Genomic DNA, 10,608 nt, shown 5'->3' with positions numbered 1-10,608 from the left:
CCACCACATGCTGTGCATAAGAATTGGATACCACTTTGATTTGTCTGCTCTCTCTAATGCATTTGTTTAATTGTAGTATTATAAAGATAACGCTATGTATTAAAAACAAGGAAAAGTACTGCATGGCAATACTATAGATTTAGTTGATTACATTAAGAGTTTGGCTTTGAGATATCTTCTTCTGCTAGTCTACCATCTGCTGCAGTGGCACAATCTGTATAAATGGAGCAGAACTTGGGTTGACCAAACATTGTCACCCACAGTTTCTGTAAGTTGTATCAGTAAATTAGATAACTATAGAGTTATTTGTAATTAATACGTTAATATTGGATATCACAAGTAAATAAAAAAATTTCTATGAAATGAGAAAAAGTAGGGTTGTCAAAAAATATAAGAAACAAGGGGGTTGAGTTCAACCATAATAATAATTAATATTTCAATTAATAATTATAAACGTTAATTAATAAAAAATAATAATTCATAAAAAAAGTACAAAGATTTCAAACCCTACTTTGCAGAAAATGATAATAGGCAGAAATAGAATTTTAATAATAATTATGCCTTTGTACCTACTGATTGCTCTACTACATTTCTATGATGTAAATTAATAATTGTTAAACATAAATAAAACTTTTCAGCTAGTATTGATTGAATAAATTATTGTCATGACAATTAAAACATCTAAATTATATATAATTATTTGGCTATTGCATTCTTTAATGTTTGTGATTCAGTACAATATCTAAAAAATAAATGTATAAGAGTTGTAATTGGACTCGCCACAGTTGTGTAGGCCGAAACTAAGCAGTTTGGTTATCAATCTTTCATTAAAATTTGTCATTTTAAAGGAAACAATACTCTTTCATAAAATTCTGCAAAGTAGGGTTTGAAATCTTTGTACTATATTTATGAATTATTATTTTTTATTAATTAACGTTTATAATTATTAATTGAACTATTAATTATTATTATGGTTGAACTCAACCCCCTTGTTTCTTTTATTTTTTGACAACCCTACTTTTTCTTATTTAATAGAAATTTTTTTATTTACTTGTTTCCATACTTTTTATTAAATTTTATTAATTAATAATCCTTTTTAATAATAATTATAAAATTATTAATAATTAATTATTTATAAATTTATTTTATTTTAAATTTTTGAATCATTAATTATAGCCTAGCTCATAATTTTCATCATTATTAATTAATTAATAATCCTTTTTATTAAAAATTACAATTTTTGCCTTAGTTATCAGTTCATTGCTGGAAGAAAAGAATTTTGAAATAAAAACTATAAGAAGACTTATCGCATTTTAAAAACATTTTTCATACAATTACTTTTTATTAATTTTTTAAAATATTTGAATCATTAATTATATTCATAGCCTAGCTAATAATTATTCATCATTATTGACCATTAATACTAAGACCAATTTCCTTTTCTGCAACTATTTAAGTTTACATTCTGATTCAATTTCAGTTGCCGTTTTGCTCTCAAGTTAACTTCTACAACTTTCTTTTTTTTAAAGAAGCACTGAAGTCAGTTCAGTTACAAATTAAATTAGTTGTCAATATATTTTCTTATTTGGTAGCATACTTTATAATGGATGATGCTGGTGATGAGCACATAGTTCATCCGCCACCGCCAGTAGCTGGAGATGGAAGGCCTCCACCACCACTACCACCACCACAACCTCCAGCACTCCCAATCCCAGTCCAAAGAGCTGGAGGCCCGCTGGTGCTCACTCCTGGAGTGGCACCGGTGCTCCCTCCTGGAAGTGCACCGGTTCTCACTCCTGGAGGTGCACCGGTGCTCCCTCCTGGAGGAGCACCGGTGTTCCCTCCTGGAGGTGCACCGGTGCTCCCTCCTGGAGGTGCCCCGGTGCTCCCTCCTGGAGGTGCACCGGTGCTCCCTCCTGGAGGTGCACCGGTGCTCCCTCCTGGAGGAGCACCGGTGCTCCCTCCTGGAGGTGCACCGGTGCTCCCTCATGGAGGAGCCCCTCCTGCCCCAGGACTGCCTTTGCTTCAACAGCAAAGGCAGCAGATAATAGCCCAGCTGAGGGCTGTGAATAGACAGATTGTAAGTCTTTACTATGATGTACTTAATATTGTCTTTATATTCCGTAATAGTATGCCAATCTACCAAGGAGAGCTGGCAGGGGCAGGGGCCGCAGGCCGAGGCCCAGAGGGGCCGTAACAAAATACTATAACTTTTATTAACTGTGTACTTCTTTATAATAATAGATGTTAAAAAATAATCAAACTGTGCATTAAAAATACATCAGCGTTAAGCCAGGAAGAAAATACATTAGTAATGCCAAGTGTTTGACAAGACATAAATGCTTATTCCCTTTAGTTTCTTTCAATATTTCTAGAAAAAAATTCACACTATCGTAATGCATGATTTAAAAAATTAAATCTTACCTAATAATCATTATTATGGACATACTGATTACGTACATAAACATGCACAGTGCCGTCATTCATAATCTACAAAAATAACACATGAATACTTTCCAATGTGCAAACAATTGTTGTTTGTTAATGAGAACATGCATGCACATAATAATATTATTACAATAAACTAACAATCATCAACGAAAGATGTACTGGCAAACAATAACTTATAGTGATAGTACCTACTGTGGCTATGCTTATATGACATACCCATCAAACAAATATACATGTACATGTAACCTTGAATCATACCCTATGACAAAATACATAGGACACTTTGGAATCTCACAATATTTAATCTTACTACATATTCCATTCCTTAGACTACAGTAATATGCAGGCACCTCCTGCAGTGTGATACAACGACACATCAAGGACCTACAATAAAACATTAAGTTGCATTTAATAATGAAATAAATTTAGTTACAACAATCAAAATCCAGAACTGCCTTTAATTATATTGCACATTCCATTATCAAGGAATGAAAATATTGCTGAATCATCAAATCCTTTCCAGCTGTCATTACCTGTAAAGCATAGTAACATAAACACATCAAATGCAAGCAATGTAAACACACAGGCTAATAATAACAATAGTACAAACAGTAATGGTGAACAAACTCTGTTACCAATCACATGGAACTTTTGTATTCCTTGTAACTCCATTATAGTACATATGTACTTACAACAAACTATGAAAGGATGAAATTCATGCATGATAATCATCAAACACTACAAGCACAATAAATGCATCAATAATCCACTACATGTACACCATACTAAACATATACATGTATATGCATAATATACCTTATGTTTGTCACAAACATACATTACAAACCACTAACAAGATACAGGTGCTCACATAGAGGAACGTCCCCTTCACCTGTTGAGTCTCATTCTAAGTCTGACCTCACTCTTTAACACCACATTGTAGTCCTAAGTATACCTGTATTAATTATGAATGTGACATACAAGTACTAACTACTAATGATAATGGTAGCATCTACAATGTTTCTGATTGGATCATACATGTATGTGCATGCATGTATTTTAGACATAATATTGCTTACCAATGCTAACATCAGTTAAGATACTTTCATGACCTCCTTCATATAAAATATCATTGTGTGCATAAAGTATTTCCAATTTGCAAACAATATTTTTTTAATGAGAACATGCACATGTTACAACCATCATCAATACAAGATGCACAACATCAGCTGGCAAGCATTTATTATGCTCACAGCATTGATGGCAGCATCATTCAAATGCGCAACATCAGCCGGCAAGCATTAACTTAATAATGCGCACAGCATTGATGGCAGCATTATGCGCTACATCAGCTGGCAAGCATTTACATACATGTAATGCACACAGCATTGATGGCAGCATTAACATGCATGATGATCATTATTATATGTACAGAATTACTGCTTGAATAATACTAAATGTAAAATAACTTTTAATGTTACTCAAAAATTTTTCATGTCATGACTTTAAATTTTGTCAGCAGAGCCAAGATCCATATGCATCAGTTATTTGTAATAAACATGTAGTACAAGCCACAAACAAGATCCAGATTTGATAATGACAGCTTCCTCCCTTCCTAACCCTCTGTCCTACATAAATGATAGTCACACAAATTTGAATCAATGCTAAACTCTAATGAACAGTAAACCTCTTTCACACCCTCTCCCTGTCCATTATAGCAACAAGTAAACAATATTTACTGTTATACATTGATTAATCTCACATCCTGAATGCAGTTTGATCCCTTGATACTGAGCAATACTGGGTGGATATGCACCAATGGTTTTCAGACACACATCATTCACATTGCACATGCAGTGAAATATAAGTCACATTAAACAACCAATGTTTTAAAGATGATGGACCTCCCATACACCATACCCACTTCCATCATCAATCAATGCTTAAGAAATATTAATAGACTTAACTGCTTGGAAATGATTAGTACCAACATGCTTCAAATACAAAGCAGGTGTATTAGTATCACAAGGAATGCCATATAAAGTTTGGGTTCCATATCTAGCCGAGCCAACAAAAGTAGGAGTTAGTGAATATGAATATATGGTTGTACCTAACATTGCAGATAATGTAATAATCTCTGTGTCAGTGGCCCACACACAATTTCTATAAATTTTGGACTTATTTATGTAATCATATATGCTTGAATATCTGGTTGCACTTAATGTACTATTAAACAATTCTTCTTCAAAGTTTGGCATATTACTAACAATTGCTTTACGTAATTCGTAATGCTGAGAAATTGACCCAGTAATGAGATATGAAAGGGCATAAAATAAACAGTTCCCATCACCAGGGACATCAAGAGTACTATTAGGAACTCTTTCATCTGACAATGGTGTTGTTGGACTACCAGGTAAGATTCTAGCAGCTGTGACAAATTTGAGATTTAAAATCTCACACCACCTTCTTTGATATTCTTCATTACCAGGGTAATAAACAATCCCATTGTCTCCTTCTCACAATATCTGGGTTGGGAGGCTCTTCATAAGTAAAGATGACGTCATCATCTTTTTTTGGATTACTTGTCTTTAATTTAATGCTTGAGAGTTTTATTGATACAATCAGACTACTACTACAATGGTCATTTTTTACAACACACTTGGTTTTATCATCTTTTGGTTTACATTTAATGTTTGAGAGTTTTATAGATACAATGAGACTACTACAACTATCATCATCTTTGACATTAAATTTGGTTTTTAGGTCTTTCAAATTAATTGAAACAATTAATTTATCATCTTTTTTTGAGCGAGGCAATACCAAAGCAGTATTGTCAGTACTACTGTCTACATCAACTTTTCTTTTCTGGGGGCAAGACTTATTTAAAGCATTATTGTCAAACATTTTACTCTTTTTGGGGCGATTAGACTTTTGTAAATCAGTACCTCTTAAGTTTATTGCTACTAACAGTACTGTTACTAGTACTTTGTACAAGACTTACAGACACCTTGGCATTCTTACTACAAGGTTCACCATCATCTATTATACCTGTCACTTGAATCTTTCTCTTCTTTCCTTTACTTTTCTTGATTTGAGGTAAGTCATTCCGAAAATTAGTTCTCAGTCTCTTAATTTCATTAATGCACGGATTACTAACTTTAACAGAGAGAGGATCAAATGATAATAAATGTAATCCATTTAATGTACGTACACGAGACAATGCAACATATGCCATACCATCCCCAAAAACATCAGTCGATAAATCAATAATGGCTGCATCTAGTGAGAGGCCCTGACATTTATGTATAGTAATAGCATAAGAAAGTATGAGGGGAAACTGTTTCCTATGTATATACAAATTCTTAGATAGCATAAATCTAGATGTAACCCTTTCTGTCACAAGGTACATCAATATGATCAAATTTGATTGATATACGTGTAGCATAAATACCCATTACTGTACCAATGGCACCATTAACTAATCCTACAGTCACATCAATATTACGTCTTAGCATTACTCTACAGTCTACCGCTAAAGACAATACAGTTGCTAAACCAGCTGCTTTGCTTGGTTGATCTTTTAGTTTATCTAATTTTTTTTCTTGCTTTTTGTCAAATTTTGTTGTGCTGCCACTTTCATCAACAACATCAACACATGCTAATTCTATTTTCTCAGTTTCTAGACTTTCTAACATTAATTCATTGATTTTTTGGCAGGCATCTACCTTAGAAAATAGGCAAATTGGAGGATTTGTTCCTTCACTTTCCAATTCCTTATATTTTTCTTGTATTGAAATATTAAATACACGACTTTTAAGCGTATCAATAGTATCATCAGTCAGACAGCCATGCCTAACAGAATCAAGCATTTTAAAGAAAGTTTCGTCTCCTTTTTGTCGCTCATTGATTGTTAGTTCATCATATTCTACTGTTTCTTTCCATATGTTAACTGCATTTGCTGCTCCAAGTCTAGTTTTTACTAGTTTGTTGCTAATTTTATTAAATACTGGCCTACCATTAACTGGTGGCAATTGTAAGAGGTCACCTACAAATAAAATATTTTTGGATCCAAACCATTCATCAGTTCCAAATATATCTTCTAAGCGCATGTGTAAGTATGCTAGATTTAGATTGGATACCATAGATACCTCGTCTACTATTATAATTTTTAAATTTTTAAGTGTCATTTTTATTCTTTTCTGAGCTTCTTTACTCAAAGCCCAATATCCAGCTGTCTTTCCCTCATGCTCTATCGGTAGCTGAAATAATCTATGTATTGTTAGTCCACCTACATTAAATGCGGCTATACCTGTTGGTGCTATCATAGCACATAATTTCACTACTTTTTGGATGCCATATGTCATCCACTAGGCATTTTATTGCCTCTATCAAAAACGATATACCAGTTCCACCAACACCACTAATAAACATCCTTAGCGGTTTGATATTATCTAATCTAAGTAGTCTTGAAGACTCATTCTCTAATAAGTCTTCACGTTCTTTTTGACTTAAAATATGACTCTTAATTTTATCAAAAATTCTTTTTTGATCTACATTAAGCATTGCCTCTCTTTGCTCTAATGTTAAATTAGGTACATTTATGTGCATGTCAGCAATATCAGCTACTGCTTCCATTATTTCACCTAGTAATTGAGGCTCATCATCTTCCTTGTTATCAGGAAGTTCTTCTTCAGTGAAACCGGCTTTATTTCTTGCATCGACTATTTTCTTCCAATTACGTTCAGCTTCTAATAATTTCTGTAGTTTGTTGAAATGATTTTCATTGCCACGTATAGATGGTTCTCTGTGACGCCTAAAAGCTTCTTCCATTGTTTCTCCTTCCATTACAAGTGTGCTCTCGTCTCTAAAAGGCACAAATAAAAATATTAGCGAGTAATAAAAATCGTCTCTTTCCGCTTCTTGCATAGGATTAAATTTCCTATGGTTTGGAAGGACTGGCTTTAATCGAAGTTTGTATTCTCTTTCTCCATTTTCTCCTATTTTGTCGAATTTGTAATTGGTAACAAATTTATAAGGAGATACATCTTCCATGTTATTCGGTCTTGTTGGATAAAAGTCTTCAATTATGCTAGGATTAAAGATGTCTTTGGAAGATCGATCCATCTTAGTTAAATATGAATAGTTTTTGATTTTTCTGCTCCTCTTATGAGGCAAGTACACATTAACGTACTGTACAGTTACTGATTTCATGTATAAACTTTCACCAAGAAGATCGCTAGCTTCATATAGTCCTACTTCTTTAGCTCGAAGTAATTTTTGGCCGATTTTCCAAAGCCTGCTGTATATGTTGTCACAGCTGCTGACTTTATCCCATAAGTCCTGTGCATGACTCTTTTCTGCTTTAGTGACATATCCAGTTACATACTTTGTTAAGGAAAGACTCCTCTCAGCTATGTATTGTAAGTCCATATTTGCACGCCACAATTTCAACAGTAAAGGATTATAGTCGTTGACTCGAACTTCTTTTTCATTTCGTTTGAGATTATATATTTTATTGCATGATTTCAAGCTGTTTTCTACATCATTGATGCAAATACTATCTCATACTGGTCTAGGAAAATCAAATCGGCATCTAGATACATAGGTCTTGCTGACTTTAATATTTCGCTTGCAGTATTTGCTGCACTTGTGCATTTGGTATTTTGTTACCAAAAAATTTAAATCAGGCGACGTATTACTATCTGGTATATGACAGGTAATCCTATCTTGTATGAAAGAACAGACTTCTTCTGGACAATCAATACCGACAACAGGAGCATTTTCAATCCATAGGAGGATGTGATAATGAGGTGCTCCACGCATTTGATATTCTTTTTTAACATAATATTGCTCTACTTTGCCTAGAACACCTCTCTGGAGAATGACTATGTTAAGGAAATCCTTAAATTTGTATGAAAATTGTCGCGATACTGAAACAGGGTCCTCAGTACATAATCTAGAAATACTAAATGATTGTGGTGCATTATTCACTTTTCTTAAATATTGCGCTATATCAGCTGAATCATATTCAGCACAACTTAATGTAAGGAAATGCGTTGGTGAGCCATACTCAGCAATCATTGCTTTGACTTCACCTTTCACACGGAACCAATATTGATTTGTGCCCCATATTGGAGCCAACATGGTACTTAAATTGCCCTCAAATTCTTCATCTAAAACATTTATTTTTTCTAATATTTCAGCAACAGTTTGACCAACATTGCCCCTTGATGTTTTTAATAAATTATATATGCCAGTTTTTTAGGCCTTGTTAATTTTTAATCCGTAATAGTGCAAACAATATGAATGATTTCGACGAAATCTGGAATCTTTGTTTAAAAGTCTTGATTTTATGTATTCACTAAATGATAAAGTCTGTGCTGGATAGCTTTGTCTGGGATGATGCTCTCCATATTGTCCAGTAGGAAATAAAGTAGGAAAGCATAACAAATCAAGATGCTCTTGCCTATTGTCTATAGGCGCATCTTTTACATTCATTAATTTATATTGACTGATATCAGAACCTGTTGCAATTTTACTATCAAGATTTCTAATGGTATATGCCGAAAGGCCTTCTAAATCTTGATCATTTGCTTTTTCAAGCATTTTACAGTAGCATTGCTAACTACTTGTATAACATTTTTAGACGATTCGTCGATGGAATCATCATCTACATTTCTATAAAGCCAATTTATTTCTTTTAATTTTCTTAGTGCTACTTTTATTTTATTTACATCAACTAAACTACGCCAGACATTATTTGATTTAGTAGGCTGTCCATTAATAATATTATAAAGTTCTGGATTAGGCAAATGATTAGAATCTATACCAACCTCATGTAAAGTTTCCATTGTTTTCTCTAATGGAAGAGGTAAATAAAACATTGCACCTTTCAGAGCCTTTAAAGAATTATAGGCAGGCACTTTTAAGGTGTGTGTGCCTAGCCTAACAATTGTCTGAAAACACTTGGCTCTCTGTATTAACTGGCAACTTAAAGGATCCAAATTTTCTAACTCTTTGGGTAGTGGCTCACACTTTAACCCATTGAGCACACAACGTGCTGGAACTTCATTTTTCCTAATAATAGGTTTACAATGATTACAAATATACATAACTTTATTTAATGCTGTAGGATCAGTCTCTCTAATGTAATCTAATAGGATATTCCAAACATCGCTATCTAAATTTTTAGCTTGAGTGACAGACTTTTTTCTTTAAAGCCTATCACAGCTGCAACAAGCATTAACAGCCTGATCAGACAAAGCTTTTTTAAATTCATCAATAGCATCTGAATACTGAAAATAAAGTACAGTATCTAAGTTTGGTATTCTAAATGGGTCTTCTTCTTTGCCATCATTTATAGCGTAATACACATTATCAAATTCAGTCTCATCGGCTTCATTAAATTTTAAATCTATCAATTGTGCTATATTGCCATCAGCAAGGGAAGAGTCAATAATATCTATTGTTAAATGGGCATTTCTAGCAACATAAAAGTGTTTCAAAAGGCGTCTCAACAAAGGATAATGAACAGATGCATTGCATAAAATACGCAGCATACTCTTACATTCAGTATCATTACTACTACACACAATAGGATGGCCTATTCTTTCACAAACAATTTCAGAATATTCAAAATATTTTTCAACATTATTTTCATCTTTTTTAAGAATTACTGTTACATTACATTAGGATTATCTCAGAAATCATATTCATGCACTTGATCTATTTCTTCAACATGCAGGGATCTAGTCATATAATGATTATTAGGACAATTGTCACATTCATCTAAATACTTCCTCAATTCTCTAATAGGTTCATCAAAATAACGTCTAACTTCGATAATAGAACTAACGTCACTTTCTAATAAAGGCTTGCACCTTTTTGTACAGTGCCATTTGAGGGCAGGCTTTCTCTTATTTGTATACATTCTATTATTATCAAAATTGTCATCTTCAGAGTCACTATCATAATTACATTCTTCTACTCTATCAATACATGATACATCAACAATCGATGCTACATAACAGATGCCATTCGCATCAACAGGGATTGCGATTGGGCTATCTAATTGGTTATCAGAATCTTCATTAGGATTCAAATATGCTGATTCATGAAAATAAGGCTCACTATTCCGTGTGGCATTGTTCACCAAAA

The 10,608-nt window shown here is 33.4% G+C and overlaps 1 long non-coding RNA gene across 1 annotated transcript; it reads left to right on the top strand.

Annotated features, from left to right (window-relative positions):
• The first annotated feature begins 1,964 nt into the window (after window positions 1-1,964).
• On the top strand, window positions 1,965-2,202 carry LOC109583120 (uncharacterized). The gene is made up of 2 exons (XR_002185378.1): window positions 1,965-2,080; window positions 2,131-2,202. It is a non-coding gene; the product is annotated as an uncharacterized LOC109583120 (long non-coding RNA).
• Window positions 2,203-10,608: the final 8,406 nt, after the last annotated feature.

Source organism: Amphimedon queenslandica, unplaced genomic scaffold, assembly GCF_000090795.2.
Source record: "Amphimedon queenslandica unplaced genomic scaffold, v1.1 AMPQUscaffold_13326, whole genome shotgun sequence".
In the NCBI taxonomy this organism is placed as follows: Eukaryota; Metazoa; Porifera; class Demospongiae; order Haplosclerida; family Niphatidae; genus Amphimedon; species Amphimedon queenslandica.
Note: the sequence above shows the minus strand (reverse complement) of the source record. Positions and strands in the feature narration are given on the sequence as shown.